General features: G+C 41.6%; 1 protein-coding gene across 4 annotated transcripts in view; it reads right to left on the reverse strand.

The window, feature by feature from the left end:
• CHRM3 (cholinergic receptor muscarinic 3) overlaps positions 1–12,127 on the reverse strand; it is a 523,603-nt gene extending 511,476 nt beyond the window's left edge. The window contains exon 1 of one of the 4 annotated variants that reach the window (XM_055146875.1): positions 11,988–12,127. The gene's annotated coding sequence lies outside the window, so the exon portion shown is untranslated. Of the gene's footprint in view, positions 1–10,881; positions 11,108–11,876 lie in introns of those variants that run through there. The other 3 variants (XM_055146878.1, XM_055146876.1, XM_055146877.1) reach the window with 3 other exon arrangements.
• Positions 12,128–16,869: the final 4,742 nt, after the last annotated feature.

Consider the following 16,869-nt stretch of genomic DNA (forward strand, 5'->3'; position numbering starts at 1 on the left):
CAAGGGCTGCTACAACCAAAAGTAAACTAGGAAATTTCAGGAGATGTAGAGTTCTAAGGAGAAAACTTCAAGAAGGAGACCAGCTTAAGGATTCTCAAGCATGCTAAGGTGACGACAGTGCCACAGCAGAGAATGACAAGGCACTAGCCTTACCCTTCAATGACACTGATAGCTAGATTAGAAACAAAGAGAAACAGAGACTGGGCAAGCCAGTTAAAAGTTAGTGGAATTCAGTCAAGTGAGAGTGGGAATGATGGGTCAGTCTCAAGGAAGGAGAAGTGAGAATTGAAGGGGAAGTAACTGCTTATTAAATAGTGCAGGAAAATCCATTAGGGCCTTGAACTGCATGTGAAAAAGTGAGCAGATAAAGGAATTACAAATACTAACTAGCCCGAGTCTGAGATCTTACAATGAAGCAATCAGTTCAATAAGGAACATTGGTATATTTGGATAAAGGTGATGTGTTTCATGCCCAAGTGGTACACTGAAGGTGCTCAATCATTATTCTTTACTGAAACGTCAAGTGGGGTGCCAGAAATGGATATCATGCACTTGTAATGAAAGATGTTAGACTAGAGAACTCTTTTTACATTTGAAATTCTAAGGGAAGCTGAAATGGCTACGAGTGTGCACAGGGAGAAAAAAATATGTTGATTCCTGGGAGGAGATGTAGCACAAAATAATAGCGAATCCTAGACATGGCCTCAAAAGATGCAGACTTATTAATTTTGTGGCCTTGGTTAATTATTAGGCATCTCTGAACCTCAATTTTTCTCAGCTATAAGATATAGAAGTATTTTACACTATAATTGCACTAACTCAGAGTGTAGAAATTTCATACAGTTTCAAAGTTTCATTCCTGAATTGTCTGACTTTCTACTCTGAAATGTTATCTTTGTGACACATAAACAAATTTTGTGCTAACTCTGGGTTCCCCAAACGTTCCTGCCCTCTCACTACCTAGGGAAATGATCCTTCAGAATCCTCCCACAAACTGCATTTTTCAAAATGAGAAATATGGTATCAATAACACATTTTCATCATTACCAAGGATTCTCTATCAAATTCTTAACAAAATACTGATTTTGACTTCTCTAAGAATTTTCTTTTCAATAAATACCTTATATTATATGCCTTTACAAACTGATATTCTAAGATATAACTCATATAACTTTATTCCACACTTCCCCTCCGAATGCATTTTTGGTAAACACGGAAAATGGTTTTGTTAAATCTCTGTTAGATACTTTCTGCTTTCTATTCCAAACACATTCACTTGTGACACAAAAGCTAATATGTGTGTTAGATATGTCTCCATTTTAAATCCAAAATTCATCATCTGTTCTTTGCACATCTAGAGCAAATAAAAAAAGGACCAAGCAAGATCGTAACTCAAGAAGCGATCCCTTGCATGTGGAAGGCTAAAGATTCCAACCTCAGCACTGCTTGGGTTCCCAGTAACTGGGTGAGGCCTTGGACCCTGAAACAATGTAACCCCACCCCACCCCCCAAAAAAATAATTTTGCACACTCCATTGTGTACTCACCCACATCCCAACCCAGGAGCATAATTTCTTTGCTTTTATTGGACTCTCTATCACTTAAGATGCAAGTTAAACTATTTTTGTTCAAAAAAATAAAATGAATGCTTAAATTTCAACATAAAATTTAACCATTTGAAGGTATAAGTCATCGAAAGTTATGATTATGATCTGATACCAAAAATGAATGACCTGTAAATCTCCATCAGACCAGCATCCTACATCATCAGCCTGAAGGCATGAGAATGACAAAACATACACTCTCTGGAACAGCATTTGTCTTTGACTCTTATAAACCTGGGGTGTACAGCCTAATCTGAAGGGCACAAAACGCGCTGAATAAAGGCATGTTTAACTGATCAGAAATTCAAAGCAGACATAACTCTATGTCATGCTAAGCTACCTTAAATGGATTGATTTTCATACAATGAAATCAGTCAATCTTTTGGAACATAATGCACATTTAAAAAATAGGAAAGTAGATTTACATTTAATGTCAGGTCACAAATGCCTATTACTATCTCAGTTTTTGTATACACCAAACATTAAAATGTATATAAAAATTATCAGGGATTATGCAACAAATTTTCAACCATTATTATCTTAGAAGGCATAAAATTATTTTATTTTACCTAATATTTTCTCTAGCATTGAATTTTTATATAATCTACATTACTTTGATCTTAAGAAAAAGAGCAAAAATACTACTTCATATGTCTAGTATCTCAGCATGCATGTTGGAGATGTACTACTCCCTCCAGGAAAAAGATAATGTGAAATTTGTTAGCATTATATTCCTAAATATTGGAGACTCTGTTCTTTAAAATAATTTATACACATATATACATGCAAATGAAACTAAACGTAATTGGTCAAAACGTTCTGATAATCAGATAAAGTGATAATCATATGGAGTACCAAAAGATCAATTCATCATAGACATGTCATTTGAAAAATTTCATGATAAATTCAAAATTTGAACCCAAGTGAATTTGAAAGGAAGGGCATTCTCATTACGAGATACAGGAAAGTAATGAAAATGGCAGAGGTATACAGAACAGCAAGTACACAGGGTAAAATGAAAGACGACCTTGAGACTAAATTAAAAATGTAAATCAAAACCATGGATTCATTGAATGTCACCTGAATGCTGATGTGAGATATTCAGTTGCTATGCAATCAGTAATAGATTGCGATGGTAAAGTTTTTTGAGGATATGAGGGGAAAAATCATTTGGTGTTCAATACAAGGAATCTAAATAAACTGGTTTAGAAAGAAAGTTTCCCGGGCTGGAGTGATAGCACAGTGGGTAGGGCGTTTACCTTGCATGCGGCTGACCCGGGTTCGATTCCTTTGTCCCTCTCAGACAGCCTGGCACGCTAACAAGAGTATCCCGCCTGCACATCAGAGCCTGATAAGCTACCTGTGGCATATCCAATATGCCAAAAACAGTAACAAGTCTCACAATGGTGACATTACTGGTGCCTACTCACGCAAATCAGTGAACAACAGCACAAAGTGCTACAGTGCCACAGAAAGAAAGTTTAGAATAAGGTCATCTAGGAAACTTGTTGCTTCAAAGAGGAAAGTGTGAAGGAACGACTTGCTTCCACACCTGTATTTCCTGGACTTGGAAATACAGAGTCTCACGCCCTATGCCAGACCTCCAAAATCCAAGTCTGCCATTGATCAAGATCCCCAGCTGAACAGGATGCACATTAAAGTTGGAGAAACAATGGCTTCAGTTACCGGTAGAGAAAAGAAAAGAAGCCAAGAGACTTGAATCATTCACATATTTCAGTTTAGTGCATAATGGGATATGGAAGCAATGAAAGAAATGGAAGAGAGGGGGCTGGAGCCATAGCACAGCAGGTAGGGCATTTGCTTTGCTTGTGGCCAACCCGAGTTCGATTCCCAGCATCCCATATAGTCCCCTGAGCACCACCAGGAGTAATTCCTGAGTGCAGAGCCAGGAGTAACACCTGTACATTGCTGGGTGTAACCCAAAAAGAAATGGAAAAAAAAGAAATGAAAGAGAATGAATCAAGGTTACCCAAAATTAATGCATTGTAGGTTGGTCACCCTATTTATAAAAGTGGAAAACCCCAGAAGAGCACAATAAGGAGGAGGCAGGTGAAGGCTGTGCTGATCAGCTAGTTTCTGAAAATGGTCCTTCCAGAACTTGAGCTGGACTCGGAGGAGATGAACTGGGTGTGGTCAGAGGGTACTTAAACCCATGAAAACAAATGAGGTTTCAAAAGGAGAAAGGGGTAAACAAGGCTAGGAACTCAAGTCAGAAAAAAATAAAATTCTTAGACAGGGGCAGAGAAATGGTACAGCAGGTAAAATAGATCATATAGGTCCTTGCATGCAACTGACCTATATGATCTACTGAGTCCCACTAGGAATGATGCCTGAGCTCAGAGCCAAGAGTGATTCTTGAACAAAAGCCAGGTCGGTCCAACATATCTTTCCAGCTCCCCGCTCTGGCCCCGAAAATTCACACATACACACAAAAAGTAAAAAACAAATTCTTAGCCTCATACACTTCAGGAGCTAGGGTGGGAGCGCTGGAGAAGAATGGGAAATCTGAAGAGAGGAAGCTTTGGGGAACCCTGGCACTTTGACAACAAAGGGAGAGTCAAGTTGTTGCTACAAGATTAACGGGGACACTTGACAAAGAGACCCCTGTATTGTGACTAAGAGGGGACAAAAGGAGACTTTGGCAAGGTGGTTTCTTAAAGCCAGCATGGATGGAAGCCTGAGGGTAACGGGTCCCTGTCAGAAACCATGAAATGAGGGGACTTTGGATGCTCTTCACAAAGGAAAAATAAAAGGGCTGAGGGATGTGTCCATATTGGAGGGGTATAAAAGACCACACTGAATTAACTTGAAACTCCTGCACTTGAACGATTTTCCTCTGGGAGAATGATCAGGAGTGTCCTCATCGTAATGCTCAGAATTGCTGGGAAGACAAATAAGCACAGGGAGCAAGAATTTGATTTTTGGCCGAGGACAGGGAAGGATCTGCGTTTTTCTGAAAATGGAATGAGTCAGCTTGTGAGCATCAGTTTCTCAAGGCACACAGCCCGTGGAGTTTGAGAGCAGCAATCGGGAGTCAAAGAGGAGGATTCTGTCCACTGATGACATCTGGGATGGCTGAACGGAAACCCCAGCCTTGCCAAAGAGAGAGCCAGGTCTTAGTTCATGTGCATTACCTTATATGGCAAAAAAGATGTGATTAAAAGAAAGGCTTATCCTGGATTTCCTGGGTAGACCCTAAATACATCTATATTCATTCTTTTTCTTCAAAGGATACACAGAGCTGGGGAGAGAGCTCTCATGGTAAAACACATGTCTAGCCTGTGTGAGGGCTAGGAATTCAACTTCAGAGAATGCCCCACAAGCACTACTCGGCAGTGTTGTGGTGGTACCCCAGCATTTCTGGGTCCAAATATCACAGTATTATTGAACCCACGTACCAAATTATCAGGTTCATGTTGCTGGGTCTGGCCCAAGGATTTTCTCAAGTACAGCACCACAGAGTACACAAGCACAAACGCAATAAAGGAGACACAGAAGAAAAGAAGGAGGTCATATACCACAGAAGCAGAGATTGAAGACAGTTAAAGTCAAAGAATGCAGACAGGCATCAGAAGCAGCAGAAGGAAAGCAAGCCTTCTCCTTTGAGTTTTTGGAGAAAATTTTTGGGATTTGAGGGATTTATGACACCTATATTGCAGATGTCTGATCTCCAGAATTTGAGACAATATGTTCCTAGGGTTGAAAGCCCTAAGAAATGAGTACAGTATCGAATGGCACTTCCCCCTATCATATTACTTGAGTTGGTCACACTTCACATTAATCAGTAGACCTGGAAGGTGGAGCTTTGGACTCACACAATTGTGTATCCAAAAAAGGAATGTCCTGGGTCCCTGGCATGTCAGATAAGAGAAAAGTGTAAGGGAAGAATTCATTTTATACATGCAAGTGTCTAATAAAATGTACTGTTTATAAATGGGGAGAATTAAATGAATGCAACTTGGGTTATCCTTGACTATAAGATGTAATGATAAATATAGTGATGGCTAGAACCAGAAGTCAGAGAAAGAACAGGTTATCTGGTAATTGCTTAATCAGATGTGTTTTCAGTTTCATGTAGTTAAACAGAGGAGATTAACAACCTTTTATCTCTGGGGAAAGGAGCATGACAACAGCACTTCGAAGAGCTGGAAAAGGCCGGCTGATCCTGCAATGATGCTAAGGATTTCCCATGGTGAAGGAAAGAAGGAATATCATACAACTGCAGTTTCCCTGTGCATCTTCCTTCCCATAAGATAAGACACGTAGCATGTCTTATCAGGCATGAGAGAAATCCTATCTAAAGAAAGGAAAGAACCTTCATTTTTGTATAAGAACTTCAACACAAGTGTTTTGAGGAATCTGCATAAGAGAAGCTGTGCTTCTAGGCTGTTTTATTTATTTATTTTTAATTTTTTCTTCACTTTTTGGGTCACACCCTGTGATGCTCAGGGGTTACTCCTGGCTCTGCACTCAGGAATTACTCCTGGTGGTGCTCGGGGGACCATATGGGATGCTGGGACTCGAACCCGGGTCGGCAGGGATGCCCGGCAAATGCCCTACCTGCTGTGCTATTGCTCCAGCCCCTAGGCTGTTTTAAGTCAACAAAAATTATCACAAAAATTTTATGCCTCCAGTAACATTTCTAAATGAAATTAGATGGATTTTTCTATATCAACCTTTCTATTTGAAATCCAACCCCAAGCTAGAATCCAATAGTATTTGCCATTTCTATGAATCTTCAGTGTATGAAAAAATACCACTGGATTGGAATTCAATGGAGTCCAGAATTGGTTTGATAAAATCTTAAGTCTCAACAAAATTTCAAATGTAACAGTGGGCAGGAAGTGGTGCTTAACACCAGGTTTCTCTCCTGAGCAATTCTACAGGGAAAGGTTTCAACTCCAAAGTTATTTTTTTTTTCTTTTTGGGTCACACCCAGCAATGCATAGGGGTTACTCCTGGCTCATTCACTCAGGAACTATTCCTGGCTGTGCTCGGGGGACCATGTGGGATGCTGGGAAACAAACCTGAGTCGGCCACATGCAAGGCAAATGCCCTACCCGCTGTGTTATCATTCCAACCCCTAAACTCCAAAGTTATGCATTAAAAAATGCAAAGACATTCAGCAGATACCTTTTCGAACAGCTTTCTGACAAGGTAGTTTTGAATGAATCCAATTCCGTGGCCAGAGTTACCTGTGCTAAATTAGGTTTCAGTAGAATATCAGAGCCCCTCACAACAATAAATGTCTGGACCCTTGTAGCAGACATCGGTTAGTCTCCCATCCTCCTTAAAACTGGCTGGAAATACAATCATTTGGCTTCGACTCACCTGAACGTGTTTTTTTTTTTTTCAAACAGTTGGAGGATATCCTGCCTGACCCAGGATATCTATACCAGCAGCACTTCCTGCAGTAGAGGTGATTGAAGGTAGAATAAACCATGGCTCAGCTGGTATACCAGATTTCAAGGGAACACTGGGGACAGGAAATAGGCTAGGGCTAGGCTAGAACAAATGACCTAATAAAGGATTTATTCTGCAGTGGATAGTCAGCAACTCAAGTTACAATGGCCAGGAGGAGCGTGAAGAACTGAGATTTGATCCTGCCAACAATTATAGACAATGAGATTTTGTCAAGTGGAACTCAGCAAGACAAAACCAAAGGCGAGGATAATACGCCACCAGGAGGGTGGCTGTCCCTTAAGTTCAGGGAATTGTTTACTTCGGGGTTGCATCCAAGATTGTGTCCAAGAGAAATCCTGGGCAAGCAAGAGTCTGCCTAACTGTCAAGGTCATGGCTGAAGTCTTTCCAGACATGACTTCTGTAGAATAATGAAAAGTTTATCTGAAAGTGCTACAGAGCCTAGTCTTATGAAACGATGAAAGGAGTTAGAAAAATGGGCATGGGAATGACTAGATCTTACTTGGGTCAGGGCATAGTAAACTGATATCAGGGTTCCTTCTGTGGTCTTCAAGGGTTGAGGGTTTAGAAAGCTCAATCCATTTTCCTGTGCAAGTTTCTAGCGGACCAACTCTGAGGAAGACAAGAGCTCAAGGCCATAAGGCATCATCTGGCAGCTACTATGGTCAAATAATATTCAGTCTCTTTTTCCACCCTTGTTTATCCTCAGAGTGTTCACTCTAGCTGGCTTTTGAGATGAGCTGGCATAATTGGTGAGAAGGAGATGGCAGGGATTCAAGCATTCCTTCTGTTGGCTTGCTGTCATCGCGGTGGATCTCGGGTCTGTGTCAATGTGACAAGCTGCAGTTTCAGCTTCAGCAAAGGAAGTCTAAGAAGGTGTGTGCCAGCTGGAATACTTGGCCCTCAGATGTGTATGAGCAGGAAGTTTCAACAGGTGGGAGAGTAATATTTCCAAGGGGACAGTCTGCCAGAAACTGGGAAATCTGCGAGTAGCTATAACTTCTAGGCAGAAAGAACACCTACCGCTCAACTACCAAGCCAGAGAGACACCTCCACACTGCTCTTACTGTTCCAGATCAAGGAATTCTGATGTGAAAGAAGGTCATTCTGCACAGCATTTAACCCTGTTTTTGGAGAGTGTTCCAAAAAGTTCCATCTTGCAATTGCATGATGCTCTTTTGACCCTCAAAACCACTCTGCAATGTGATTCTCTCCATTTGTACACTGGAAAAGAAACTTTCTAAGAGGGATCACAAATCCCATACAAAACCTACTGCAATTTGCTATTTTTTCGATTGGCAATTCCATTTTTAGTGAAATCTTTAAAACTCGCTATTTCTCTGAACACAAACATCAATCATACTGCCCAGTACATGGAGATCTTAGGAAGAAATCTGGCAGAGCCCTCCAGATGCAGGGTTTGCAAACTAAAGGCTCTTGTACCTGCATAGCCTTTCCGAGGAACTACTGGTTGAAAAGAAATGTGCAGACTGCAGGTTCGGGATTCTGCCTTTGATCTGTTCAAGGCCCACTTCCTGAATGCTTAGTGAAGAAGACACCTATGGAAAAGTAGCTTCCAAATTTCGGGGCTTTGCCTCCTGTAAAATTCAAGAGATGATCTCTTCACACTTGTCTCCTAAAGTCAAATTTTATTTTGAGGCTGAAATTCTTTTTATTGACATTTGAGTTCTAACCCAATGCCCATTAGTACGAATAATCACAGAATAATCACAATAGAGATTCCCCCTGACTCAATGAGATTTTCAGATGAAAATCCTGTGAACGCTTCACTGCCATCCCATGTAGAAAAGTCACTGTGTTTACAGATAAGTTTTACATAAGGCAAATCTTATTATGCGGACTATAAAAAAATTAGACAAAGAAATCTGTAGGGGTGTTTTGTTTTATTTTTGGAATTAATATATACCCTTTCTATAATTATCTGTAAGAGAACCATTTTAAAACACAAACATATAAAGGCAGGCATTTCCAAGTCACTCTTCAAAACCACAATGTGAGGACAATGCTATTAATCATAATCTATTATGACACAAAATTAGGTTCCATAAGTGAAGGGCGGATGCATCCCTCTGCATCCCATTCGAGACTCCATCTTTATATGATTCACAGTTCATTCATCTGCTATCTGAAGTGCCACTACACCACAGCTGTTCTCAGGATAAACTTCCCTGCACTGCAAACAAGACCTAGTTTCTTAATAGTTGCACTGACAACGTCCAGGCCATTTAAGAGTAAGCAACTAATTCTGCCAATGTTAACAACGTTATTAGGCAAGAACAATATGTTGTCTCCAGAAAGGACAGGATATTTTAGGTTAAAATCTAAAAAAAAAATAAAAACCTTTTATGATCTTCAGATATACAAGGTAACTTTGATTTTAATTCTATTGTCAATTTTCCTGTCTATTCCATTTACAGCAATGAATCCGAGAAATTCTAGCTCTGCCAATTTCACATTTCTCCCCAGGCTCATTTTCAACAGGTTGACTGCAATTAAAAGCCAAAATCTCAGATTTTAACTTTTAGGTTCATATCTTTACCCACTGTAGCTTAAAGCAACAAATTTTATTTGTCAAGATAAGAAGTTATTTGTCTTTATAAAGTAAGAATGCACTCTAAAAACACTTTTAAGTACACTTAAAAAGCCTCAGAAATAAATAATACTTTTGCAGTGACACTTTACTTTTTTCCCCTATGAAGAAAACTAAGGTAATGCACATTCCTACATTTCTCTAAACCTTAAAAGAAAGTTTTCTAAATGATTTTTAATGTAGACAATGCAAAACTAATCTTACTGTAACAGTCACTCTTTCTGTAAATCTTGAGGAATTCTGCATAAAAGCATTCCCTTTTCCCAAATTACACTGTTCTCAAAATAATTGTATAGTAAAAGACATACAATTTCAAAGATCTTTTCAAACATCTACGTTTAATCCTATCTTCTTTTCAAATATTATCCATTCTAAAAGTCATTATTTTATAAGCAGTATTTTAACACTGCTATTTTCATGTTAAATTCTACTCTATTGCATGCACCCCGACAGAAATAGGAGAAATCAGATCTGCCATGTAATTAATCTTAAATTAGTAATTTAAACTAGACTTATATTTCCATATGGAAACCCATTTCAAAAATTACGTGCTTTCTAGCTAAACAATAGCTAATTACATATTAAGCTAATTGAGACAAACCACGCAAACAAAATCTAAAGATAGGTCACTCCGTGGTAAGAGTGTATGATCTAAAACACACTTCTATGGCATGTTGAATGCATGCTGAATGCACTCTGGGGAGACAGGCATGTTCCATGCATACTTCGCAATACCAGTTTTTATAACAAGAGGGAGCACCCAACGCCATATCCATCCCACCACATTTGTTAGAGAAAGACCTCAGGGTTTTTCTATTCCTCTGTTTGGGTTTTTTACATGCTACTACCACAATTCGGTCTCTATATGGTTTGTTTTTAATCCTAGGTTAAGTTCTCCTTTTTCTAAAATCTCTGACAGGGTCTCTCTTTTAAGTAAACAAGGGACATTGTTTCAAACACAGGAAATAGTGATGAATGGCACATGCAATATAATGATCTCACAATTTAATATTATTTGGAAGTACACAATCAACAGAATACTTTGAGAACCAGTTTCCTTTTTAAATAGCAGCACCCCCCCTCGCTCCCCAATCCAAAATGGGGATTAGGCTGACTGTCCTCTTGGAACTCAGAGGCCAAGAGAGAAAAGCAAGGTCTGAGGAAAGCATGCAGTGAAAACACCAGTGTCCTTAACAACATAACCGCTTCAATAAATGCATTTACCTCCTAAGAAGGGCCATCTACTCACACTGCAAACACGAACAGCGGAAGGAAAACATATCCTTACAGTCATCGGACAGGTTCAAATGACACTTGCAGACAAATGACTGTTTGCGTTCTTGAAATCTGTCCATATGGATGCAGTTCCCAAACCCTTGCTTCCTCCACCACTTCCAACCTGCGTGCTGGGAGAGTCGCACACACGCAGCCCGCACGCAGAGCAGGCTCACAATTCCAACACGCACCGCGCAAAGTAGACGAGCGAATTCTGCTGTGCGAGTCAACTCCCCCCCTCCCCCCACCATCCCCGGCCCCCACCAGTGAAAAACAGAAACGCTCACAGCTCTAAGGAGTCGGTGCTGGGGCGGGGGAGGGCTCGGGAGAGGAAACCCGGCCAGTGAGGGCTGGCAGTTCCGCCAAGTGGACACTCTCCCGGGGTCAGGACTACCTTTGCCTAGGTGTTACTACTCCAAGTGCCAAACGGATCTCTTCGCTTCGGGAAGACGCGATTGGAACCAGCGACCGCGTCTGAAGGTCTGGGAATGTCAGCTCTAACCTCCTTAGAACCCTTAGAAAAATCGAATGGGTGATCGATCCCGCACACGCACATGCACACACCACACACAGAGAGACACGCGCACGCGCGCACACAACACACACACACACACACACACACGCACACACACACGCACCCGCACCCGCACCCGCACCCGCCAAGCCTAGAGGCTCCCCTTGTCTGGACTGTTCATGCCAGACTGTTAATCCAGTTTGAGGCATTCGGGAAAAGGGAACCCAAACCAAGGAGAGCGAGCAGCGCCCCAACCTCCTTCAGGACACCACTCCCAGCGGCCCCCCGGCCTTTCCCAGGGCCAGGTGCCACCCCAGCCTAATGCACTTGGGTCCCGCAGCTCCGACTCCACCCTCCAAGCCGTCGAGCGATTTCTCTCCCTCCCGGGAGCCCTCTTTAAACTCCCCCCGAGCAAAAATGCATTGCCTACCAGTTGCAAACTTTTTTTCTCCCCCCTCTCCAAGAGCGAACATGCACGAATCGAGGTCAGCGGCTCGGGGCCGTGGCCCCGGCAGCGCGCAGAGGCGGGCGCCTTCCTCACCTGCCAGCTGCGCTCCAGGTGGCCGTCCCACGCCGCCCCGCGCGGCTCCCCGGGGGCGCGGGGTCCGCCTCCTACTCGGCGCTGGCGGGAGACGGAGTCCCAGGACCGCGCGCCCGAGCCCGGAGCCACCCTGCCAGCAGCATCTTCTGTCTTGGAGGCGTTGATCCGGGGAGGGGAGAGATGGGGGGTGGGGTGGGGGGGCAGCTCCCACTTGCCCCGGGCTGTGCGCGCCCGGGTTCGAGAGCGCTCCGCCCGCGGGCAGCTGCGGCGGCGCGTCACATGCCGCCTCCGGGCAGCGGCACCTGCCCCGGCGCTCCCGCGCCCCGCGGCTGTCGCCTCTCGTCCCGTTCCTCCTCGGCCGTCACTTTCTCTCGCTCCCGCTCTCTCTTTCTCTCTCTTTCTCTCTGTCTCTTTCTGTCCGTCCTTCCCCGGCTATTTTCTCCCCGTCTCAGTCTTTTTAGCCTTTTCTTTTTTTTCTTTTTTTTTTGCCCAGGGCAGACAAGCGCTCCGACCCGGAGGAGGGTCGCTCCCTCCCGGCGGACTGTGCCTCTGCCTGGTGGCGGCGGTCGCGGCTGCCGCCGGCCGCTCCCCCGCCCCTCGGGCCCGGCTCCGCCCCCGCCTCCGCGCGGGGCTGCGAGCGCAACCGGCGCGCACCCGCCGCCCGGTGCCCGGAGAGCCGCTCGCTTTCTGAGCATGCCCAGTCGCCCCGCCGGGGCTCCGCTCGGCTCCCGCGTGCCCGCTCGGCGGGCGGCTTCTGCGCAGGGGAAGGACCCCAAGGAAGGGGGCACGGCGAGCGCCCCTCCGACACCCAGCACCCCGGCCCCGCACCGCTCTAAACGCATCTGGTGTCCTCCGCAGGGCTTTCAGGACAGATTTTCCCGCCCCCCCTCCCCCCCTGCTCCTGGTCTCTTAGTTTTGTTCTCATCTAAATCGGTTTTCTCTCGGACATTAGGATTCCAAAGGAGTCGATTCTTAAAAGGGCGCAAGAGATGCAAGACGCTCAGCTCGGTTACAGTCTACGACTCTCGAAAATTTTGTCCTTGAGAGCTGCCGGGTGTGTGTTTAAACCCGAGCTGGGCAAGTGTCTTCGTGCAGAGCAGAACACATAGCAGACCTCTTGAGTTTTCCTCCTTCGATGTTCACACTTTGTGATGAAATTACACAAACATGAGAAAAAGCAAATGAAGAGAGAAAGGGAAGGAAGAAAAAGAACGAGAAGAAAGAGCAGATAGGAAAAGAAAGAAAGAAAGAAAGAAAGAAAGAAAGAAAGAAAGAAAGAAAGAAAGAAAGAAAGAAAGAAAGAAAGAAAGAAAGAAAGAAAGAAAGAAAGAAAGAAAGAAAGAAAGGAGAGAGAAAGAGAAAGAAAGAGAGAAAGAGAGAAAGAAAGAAAGAGAGAAAGAAAGAAAGAAAGAAAGAAAGAAAGAAAGAAAGAAAGAAAGAAAGAAAGAAAGAAAGAAAGAAAGAAAGGAAGGAAGGAAGGAAGGAAGGAAGGAAGGAAGGAAGGAAGGAAGGAAGAAAGAAAGAAAGAAAGAAAGAAAGAAAGAAAGAAAGAAAGAAAGAAAGAAAGAAAGAGAGGAAGGAAGGAAGGAAGGAAGATAAGGGAAGGAAAGAAGGAAGGGAGAGAGACAAGCACTTTTTATTAGAAAATATGCATTGGTAATTTGGATTTAAAAGTTTGTGTATGAGTTAAGATTTAAAAAAGCCAGCAAGAAAGGTTTTAAAAAGGAAAATGGAATATGGAAGCAACTGCGTAGCAGGGAAATAAAGAGGAAAAGAGAAAACTTTTCTTTGAGAAAATAAGTTTAAGAGAAAGAGAAATAATACATGCATGAATGGCGTATGGAAAGTATAATTAAAAGTATTGTAGATCCTGGCACCTCAGTAAAATGGGGGTAGTAAGAAATGTATACACATTTATTTTTATTTCTTTTCTGAATTGACATTTTCTCAAGGTAAAACAATCTTTCTTAAACATCGCCTAGAGAGAGATAGGGGGAAAAGAAACTAGTATAGCCAAGTGACTATTTCAATCAATTTAGTTATACAAGCACTGTAAATGACATATTGAGTCCTGGAATGATCATTACAATGTTAGTATAGTAACTGTGGTGTTTGCATACCTCTCAGATGGAAATATAATAATATAGCCTTCCGATACTTTCTAATCTTTAAAGTAATTTTCTAATTAGGGATAAGGGCCTTGTCCTTATTTAAAGAAAAAATAGACATATAAAACAACAAATAAATTAACAATTACATAGTTTTAAGAAAATCATGAATTTGAATGTAATATATGTTTCCCATAACATGTAATCACTATTTTTCTGTAAAATTAGGAGCACCATTAATAACATTTGGTTAACTCATAAATAAATGATACACATGGGATAAGAAAAATGGCGAAATATGTATATATATTCTAGCATTTTATACATTAGTTTATATTGATCAGTTGAGATTGGTCAGTGTCTAAAAACTAGAGAAGAACATATCTGTCACTGTATCACTGTCATCCTGTTGCTCATTGATTTGTTCAAGCGGGCACCAGTAACATCTCCATTGTGAGACTTCTTGGGGCTGGAGTGATAGCACAGCGGTAGGGCGTTTGCCTTGCATGCAGGCAACCCAGGTCCAATTCCTCTGCCCCTCTTGGAGAGCCAGGCAAGCTACCTAGAGTATCTCGCCCACATGGCAGAGCCTGGCAAGCTACCCATGGTGTATTCGATATGCCAAAAACAGTACCAAGAAGTCTCACAATAAACCATATCTAGTACAAAAAAAGGGAACAAAGGCAATTTTGCTAAGATATCTTTACCAATCTATTTTTTCTTATTTAATTAGCCATTAAATTCATATATCTGTCATTTCTTGATTCCAGCTAACCTTTCAGTTATTTTTATGGACAAGATTGTTTTAAATTTTTTATTAATATTGAACCAGTAGTTTTACAGAGTTGTCATAATTCTCTTAGTAAGTAGATTCATGCTAAATCACAGCAAGGTATTTGATTTTTAGCTTGGTATCCTATTATTTAACAAATTTATCAAAGTATTTTTAAAAGGGGCCTATAGAGAGGGGATTTATCTGATTTGAGAATATCCTGAATTAGGGATATTAAGAATTTATAAGATGGCAAAAGGTAGAACCAAAGGTTTATTTTAATTTGGTTGTTTCTCTAAAAATAAAAAAGACAAACATTTTGAAATCCTTCCTTGTAGGTTTGGTTAAGGAAAACCACAGAATAAGGAAACTGTTTAATGATTAAGTGAGATTTTAGTTGTGGACAAGAGACATGTACTTTTCTACCAAAAAACTTGTACAAACTCTGGGGGCTGGAGAGATACTACGGAGGTTAAGCCTTTATGTAGCTGATCCTGGTTGGATTCCCTACACCACTTATTGCCAGGCGTTAGCCCTGAGCACAGGGTCAGAAGGAAGTCCTAAGTACCAACAGGTGTTGCTCAGAAAATGAACAAGCAAAAACAAAAAGAAACACAAAATCGGATCAAAATATTTAAAATAATGCTTTGTTTTATATGAAAACTTCATTCTACAGACATGATTTTTTGTTTATTTTATTCAGGGCTATTTTTCCTGGAAATAGGTAATACCAAGCAGAAAGCTAGCCTCACTAGGTAGAAAGTGCCTTACTAAATTGTTTAGAGCTGCCAAGGTTACTAAAATTGAACTGGTGTTAGGAGACACAGTGGCAAGACAAGACGGGAGGCCACAGAGAGGAAATCCGATAGTCTGTGGAAATTCCTCTGACTTCCTTGGTTGAGTCTGTAGGGTGCAGATGTCCCAATGCAAGATTCAGTAGCCCCGAATGTAGTGTCTGGAAGGCTGATAATTTGAGTAGAAATCCTGGGAATACCACAGACTGCGAAGGTATTGAAGTTTGGCTCAATCCAAAAATAGAAAAACTTGGTAAGTTTGGTAGAAATTTGGTAGAAGCTGGAATATTTGGTAGAAACACCCTGAATGATTCTTTCTTGATGCAAGGATGATGCCCTAGGCATAAAAATGAAAAAAATAGATTTATGGGACTAAACAGAGGATTCTGCAGCATTATTGACACCCTGATGATATTATCATAATATAATAATAATTCAATCTTTATTACAAGAGGAACACCTGCCTGAACTTCTACAAAGCAATGTAACAAAAAAAATACCTTACTGGATGTGTGAAAAAAAAAAGTAATTGATAACAAAAAGAAAAAAAGAAAATTTTACCTAGGCTGATTCCATACCTTAGCTATGTGCTACAATGAATAATGAGGTGTGCATATGTCCTTTGGAATGAATATTTTTATATCTTGGGCATAGATGTCCAGAAATGAAATTACTGAGTTATTAGCAGATCAATTCTTAAGTTTTCTGAATAATCTCGGTACAGTTTTCCAAAGGGATTGAACCAGAAAGCATAACCACCAGCAGTGGACGAGACCTAGGTGTCCAGCAGCAGGAGGATTATGAATATGTGTTGTTTATATATGACAGAATACTATGTAGCTGAAAGGAACAGTGAAATCATACAATTTGCCGCAACTTGGATGGAACTGGAAGGTGTGTTAAATGAAGTGAGCCTGAAGAGCACTGGATAATCTCGCTTACCTGTGGTATATAGAATAACTGGACAAGGGAATGCAATGTTATAAAGGGGGGAATACTTAGATCACCCTTGACCCAGAGTGTAGGGAAGAGGACAGGGAAGGAAAATAATCAAGGAGGGAAGGCAAGAAGAGGCGGACAGAAAGTAACAGGGAACAGGAGTCAAGGACCTTCTGTACATAGGTTGTGTAAAGTAGTGATATAGCCATATATAAAAACTTCAGAGTCAATAACAATGCAGGATATTCAAACCACAAAGTTAAAACTGT

This window comes from Sorex araneus, chromosome 9, assembly GCF_027595985.1.
Source record: "Sorex araneus isolate mSorAra2 chromosome 9, mSorAra2.pri, whole genome shotgun sequence".
NCBI lineage: Eukaryota > Metazoa > Chordata > Mammalia > Eulipotyphla > Soricidae > Sorex > Sorex araneus.